The following is a 6,632-nucleotide window of genomic DNA, read 5'->3' as shown; positions in this document are numbered from 1 at the left end:
CTTTTTTTTTTTTTTGTAATAAACATACAAACATAAGCACGTTTTGCACATAGAAAGCGTTATGGCGGGAGACACTCAGATCACCTTGCTGCCAATTCGGTATTTCCAAAAACAATTTTCTTTAAATAGTGCTAAGTGATTTAGTAACTTTGTGAATTGCAAATTATTGTTTAGTGATACAGGTGATTATGCCACCCAAGAAACGCCCTTTCTATGGAAAGTCTTCTGCCACTAAAAGAATGCAAGCACAAAGAGCAGCTGAAACAGAAGAAGAACGCAATCAAAGACTTCAAGTACAAGCTGCAAGACAGGCTGCTCAAATACAGAAAGAAACTTTGGAACAACGTAAAGTTAGACTTCGAGCTCAAGCTGAAAGGCAGGCTACTCAAAGACAGCAAGAAACTGTTGAACAGCACAAAGCCAGAATTTAGTCAGAATCATCAAGGCAAGCTGGATATAGACAACAAGAAACTTCTGAACAACGTCAAACCAGACTTCAAGCACAAAAATTAAGACAAATAACTTACAAAGAGCAAGAAACAGAGGAGCAACATTATGTACGACTTCAGGCTCAAAGAACAAGACAAGCTCAAACACGATCTAATTTCAAATAAAGCTTTGTTTGATTAAATGTTTTTTTTATTTCTCGCATCACAGCTTTTGTCTACTTACTGAATAATTTGCTGACAAAAATACTGATCTATACATTTAAAATCTAAATTTTCACCGACCAACGCCGGGTAACTCAGCTAGTATAATAATAAAAGGGCGGGTCTATGTGTTTGTTACCGCTATAGCTCCAAGAGGAAAGAACCTACAAACCTGTAATTTTGCACACATACTAAGTGGACTATGAGGGTGTGCAACTGGGTATTATTACTTATCTACGTGCGCGCGCGCATCTTTTTATGAGGCAAGCTAGCGAAAAACCACATAGAAAAGAAATTTGTCCGCCATAGCTCCAAGAGGAAAGAATCTAGAAACCTGAAAATTTAGCACCCATATTAAGTGTATCCTGAGGGTGTACACCTGAGTGTTATTACTTATCTTATCTACGTGCGTGCGCATCTTTTTAATGAGGCAAACTAGCAAAAACCACATAGAAAAGAAGTGGTTCCTTATATTACAAATAGAAATCACAGACAGGCAGACAGATACGCATGTGCGTATTTGTGTGTTTTTGACCGTCATAGCTCCAAGAGGAAAGAACCTAGAAACCTAAAATTTTACACACATACTAAGTGGACCCTGAAGGTGTGCACTTGGGTATTTCTTATCTTATCCATGTGCGTGCGTGCATGCGCGTGCGCATCTTTTTTGAGGCAAGCTAGCGAAAAACCAAAGAAAAGAAGTTATTCCTTATATAACAACTTCTAATATATAGAAAAACCCGTGCGTTTTGGTAACAATGTGTTCCAACAATGGCTTTTATATCATGTTGCTTAGCAACAAAAGTATGTAGCTTATACTTTTATGCTAAAACGGGTTCAGAATACACACTCTATCAACCCGAACGAAGCCGGATACTTTCGCTAATGTATACATATATTTTACAGTAAGTATTTAAAATAAGTTTGATTTGTTTGGTTGAGAAGGCGAGCATGTTTGGTGGAACGGGGATTCGAACTCGCGACCTTTATATTGCGAGTCGAGCGCCCTAACCACCTGGCCATGCCGGGCCTAGTTGGCACAGCAGAGATGTGTAGCTTTGTGCTAAACTACAAACAAACAAACGTATCACTTAAATAAATACCTATTCCTTGTAAACAAAAAACAAGCCAAATCCTGAAGTTTGTAATTTGGTAGATATTAGTTCATCCAACATACGTCATTAAGTTAGCTTATAATGTTTTACAACAGTAACACGACTCCAAATAAGCCCATGTTTTGAAATCGGTCCGATTGTTTCGTGTAAATGACGTATAAAACCTATGTTTCATAAAAAAATGGGCTCAAACAGGACTTTGAAGAAAAGGGTTAACGTTCTTCACAGTAAAGATAACCAAAACCTATAACAAAAATCTAATAAATTGAAAAGTATTCTTTGATAAACATCAAACCTCTCATAAAATCACAATAATATTGGGACCATAATAGGTCTATCACGTTTTCCAAAGAACACTTTTCAATAGGTAGAAATCTGTAAAAACATCATATGTTTTCTCGACAATGGACCTATGAAAATATATATTTACATGTTATAGCCCACTTTTTAAACTGGACTGAGAGACGTACAGTATAACAAATATGTTTAAATTTATATTAATTTCCGATCAAAAATAAAAATAAAATCAACACGGCAATAAATATAACTAACTGAATATATTTAATTCTTACATTTTTACTCATAAAGATTAGAAAATGTTTCGTCTTATTAGCTACTCTCACTATTTACAATATTTTAGGGCGTAAACCCAATAATATTTCACAAAATGCGACCAGATTAATCGATTTAGGTTAGTCCTAAATCTGTATACTGAGCTAACAATGTGAAATAATCTCTATTATAAAAGCATAATAATAAAACTAGATATATCAAAGATCTTAACCAATACTGTCAATGAAAGACTAGAGTATACCTTACTAAAAAAACAGATAAATATTAGTTGGTAGCTTCATGTAGTGTCGTAGGTTTAGTGCTCGTTGAATAAATTAACACCTGTATAGACGCGTTAAAACAAATCTTTACACAATTCTCCCCAACAACGTTTTGTGCCCAATGAAAGCCCATTAAACGGCTCCAACAATGTAACTTTAGAGGAACTTGACACCTGAGATAAATTGCCAAGACACATGTTACTTTTTAGGTATAGAGTCAAATAGTGGGAAACTGCTAACAGTACAGTAAAAAAAAGTAATATTTGTGAAGGTACGAAATAATAAATAAGTTAAATGAATACCTGACTCGTACAATAAATAGCTAGAGTATTGATACTCTATATCCATGTTAATTATATCCATGTTAAATGTAATAAAAAATAAAAACAATGTATTAAACATACTGTGAAGCATATCTAACATAATTAATCTAACCCTACTCAACCTCTGTTATTTCACAAAACACATGGAACGGGCAAGAGGAAATAACAAATAAAGTTAAATCCTCAATAATAGCCGAAACGTCCACGCGATAAGAGTCTAAAGTTCAATAATAATAATAAGATTTAGAAGAACGAAGTAAGAACAATGGTAAATATGACAATTAAAGTAATTAGCAAAAACTATTGTATTTAACTGCTATACAATTAATGGAACTGATGTTTAGCTAGTATCAACTACATATATGTAGTAAATTCTTAAAGTATTGGGAGTTCCTAGTTCTAAGGTAACTTTAAAGGTACGTAGACAATGTGGATAGAGTTTTAGAAAAGCTCTTATTTCATGTCAGTAACAATGTATGATACCATGTGGGCTAAGCTTTTTTGTGTCTTGAAAAAGCCGCTCCAACACGACTATATCCTAATTTTAACTGATTACCAATATTTTGCTTATTCTAATGGAACTTACAACCATATAGAATAGAAGTTTTCTATCCATATTACAACAAGAAACGATAAGTCCAGAAAAAGAAACGTTTTTAAAATAGTTGTAAACATCTTAGTACAACCTAGAACTCTCTAGCCTACCGGCTAACAAAATCTATTAGTAATCCAAAACTCACCTTTATTTATTGGTTCAATATTTTGTTTAAGTTTATATCGCTTTTAAACAACGTAAGGTTTCATAAGTTCTCTCTCTCTTTTTCACTATAAAGATCTTTAGACAGAACGTTTCGGTGTTTTCATTTTTTAATATGTTTTTTAGTCAGTATTTTTACAACAGGGGTCAAATATAAAAACATAAAAATATTTTGATTTATTTGTTAGAAATGAAAAATATGTCAAGTTTTTATAATAAAAGAAGTTGACATTTTGTAACGACACTGATATAAAGAAACTAAATATCGACATGATTCACACATGGAAACGTGCACCTGTAAAGCGTGCTTTTCCTTCAAATTTTACTGTGTAATAGCGAAGCTAGCATTCTTTCGCCGCATCTGTCAGTGAAGTAAATTATGTTTAACGAGGAACAATTATCAAATTATGAATCCAAAAAACTACTTTTATCCTTTTCAACTGGGCATATATAAACGTAGTCACTGGTTGGTTCTCGTAAGTTTCTCGACTAACAAAAGCAAACAAAAAGTATAAAAATATTAATCTTCATTCTGAACAATAACATTGCAAGGACTTACTGGTAGTGAAATTCCCTAGAAAATTGTTTTAATATAAGAAATTTACCAAAACAGTATCAAATAAGATAGTGAACAAGACATTTTATCTGGAAGGTAATTTTGTTGCTATTAATAATTTACAAATAACAGCGACACTTACAATTACAGAAAATCTTCACTACTTTACATCGTTCTACACATCAGTGTTAGAGCTTAGTGTGGCCAGTCTTTTGGTAGCTAATTCACCGAGCGGATCGAGGTCTCATTCCCCTTTGCTGCTCGACGTCATCATCGATTCTGAGGAAAGATCGCTTGCCCTACGCGGTAAACATCCCCCTCCCTTAATGCCCAGCACGTAACCTTCCGTGGCACCTCACATTTATTGGTAAATCTACGCGTTCATGCATTCTAGGACCTTGAGCGTGCGCATTCAGAGCCCCGCGTTCTTACAATTGACTCGTGCTACCAAACTTGACTAACAAGTATTTAGTATACCATTTGCAATCAAACATTTAGTAGAGAAGGTACTTCCAACATTTGTTTCTGTTTTATCGGTCCAATCTAAGTGTATTCTGACAAGAAAATCAAGAGATAGTGAGAATATAGATTTTAATTCGAACATTTCGCATTATATGTAATCCAACTTCAGCGATTTGATTTTGTGGAGAATAGTCCTGAAATTAAAAACTACTTATACAGAGGTTTAGTACGTTATATTAAAACAATTTTGGAGTCTCATCATATCATTACAGTCTATGTCACAACGTCCAGCCATGTTCCATTTGACGACCGTAATTTTGACAATAGCCCTACAGCATAGTTTTCATTACATAAGGCACCGTTGTAAGGCTGTCAGGCCCAAAGCACGCCACTTCCCGCTGCATACTTTCCATTACTCATCTTGTGTGGGAGAACAACAGCTTACCAGCGCTCATTTTAACGGTCATATTGCACTGATATCCATAGGCACTGCGTCCGGTGACTTGGTCACTATGCCATTGTATAGAATAGCATGAATATCCGTTTCATTCTCCAGCTGTTTAAGGTATGCGACAGTTCAACAGGAGGTATGACTGGAAGCCTTGACTTAATGAACCCATACCTTATTAGCCTCGTTTCCGGACAAAGATTCTTCTTGATTATAATAAGTACTGTTGTCTGTGGCACGTGAATGGCTTGTGCCACTGACATTCGAGTACGTGGATTCTCAACACCTATTACAATACGTCTTACTTTGCTTACCACGACTGGGGTGCGACTTGTTGCAGGTCTCTTTCTAGGTGGTCCTGGTACCCCAAATTAATCCAAATTCTTTTTTATTAAGTTAAGTGCAAAGGATACCCATTCCCCCATCATGATAATTCTAAATTTTCGAGCTGAACATGTCTTTTTTATTTGAATGTATGAATAATTTGTGCCCGATAGGGTTATTCATACCCTTCCCAAAAGTGATAAATTTTCGGTAACATAAAATTGCCTACAAAACACCAAACTAAGTCCAAATGTAATTCTGTTGCATACCGTCCCACCACAATTTCATATCGGCTGTGGCTGTTACGTGATTTACTGATTTTTGTATTCAAAATCGTTATCATATATCTTACTCAAACCTCTGCCATGCATGGCTATCTTTAATTTTCAAGGGTTTGTTTGTTGTTATGTGCAAAGTTATGCAATGGACTATTTGTGGTATCGAAACCCAGTTTTAAGCGTTAAGCTTTCAGATTGACCGCTAAGCCACTGGGGAAGGTAATTATCAAGGGACTTCAGCTTTTATACACATGGTTTTATCATATCACATGTTGATAATAATATAATACGAATACCCAAACTTCATTTCGTATTCTAGCTTGTATTCTGTTACCGTTACCCGGTAGGACAGCGGCAAATCTACGGATTTACAACGCTAAAATCAGGATTTGATTCCCCCTCAGTGGACGCAGCAAATAGTCCGATGTGGCTTTGCTATAAAAACACACACGCATTATATTATCCATAAAACTGGTTCAAGCTGAAATTTAATATATGCTGTTTTTTGGTAGAAACTATTTCGATTTTTTTATATTTTGCCTCAGCGTAGATTGTTAAATTGTTTTTTTATAAAGCAATGAAAATCTCAAATAAGCCATAAAAAGGTGAGAATATTTTAGTATTATGAATTCTTAAATTAGATGTGAATTAATCGAGCGAAAAGCTAAAAGTAAAGCTATTTCTTTGTTTGGTATATTTCCTTTATGTGTAATGGCCCGTCCTCCGGTGGGACAGCGGTAACTTTACGAAGTTAGAACGCTAAAATCCGGGGTTCGATGCCTGTAGTGGATAGAACGCAAATAGCCCATTGGACATTAACAATAATTTTTCCTTCTTACCATTTTCACAATGTGAACATTAAGTGTTGTATCATGATATTTAACAG

The 6,632-nt window shown here is 34.9% G+C and overlaps 1 protein-coding gene across 1 annotated transcript in view; it reads right to left on the bottom strand.

Annotated features, from left to right (window-relative positions):
- Positions 1 to 4,545, bottom strand: part of LOC106470276 (leucine-rich repeat neuronal protein 1-like) — a 25,641-nt gene extending 21,096 nt beyond the window's left edge. The window contains exon 1 of the mRNA XM_013930856.2: positions 4,377 to 4,545. The gene's annotated coding sequence lies outside the window, so the exon portion shown is untranslated. The remainder of the gene's footprint in view (positions 1 to 4,376) is intronic.
- Positions 4,546 to 6,632: the final 2,087 nt, after the last annotated feature.

The sequence above is a fragment of the Limulus polyphemus genome, unplaced genomic scaffold (genome assembly GCF_000517525.1).
Source record: "Limulus polyphemus unplaced genomic scaffold, Limulus_polyphemus-2.1.2 Scaffold4, whole genome shotgun sequence".
NCBI classification, from domain to species: domain Eukaryota; kingdom Metazoa; phylum Arthropoda; class Merostomata; order Xiphosura; family Limulidae; genus Limulus; species Limulus polyphemus.
Note: the sequence above shows the minus strand (reverse complement) of the source record. Positions and strands in the feature narration are given on the sequence as shown.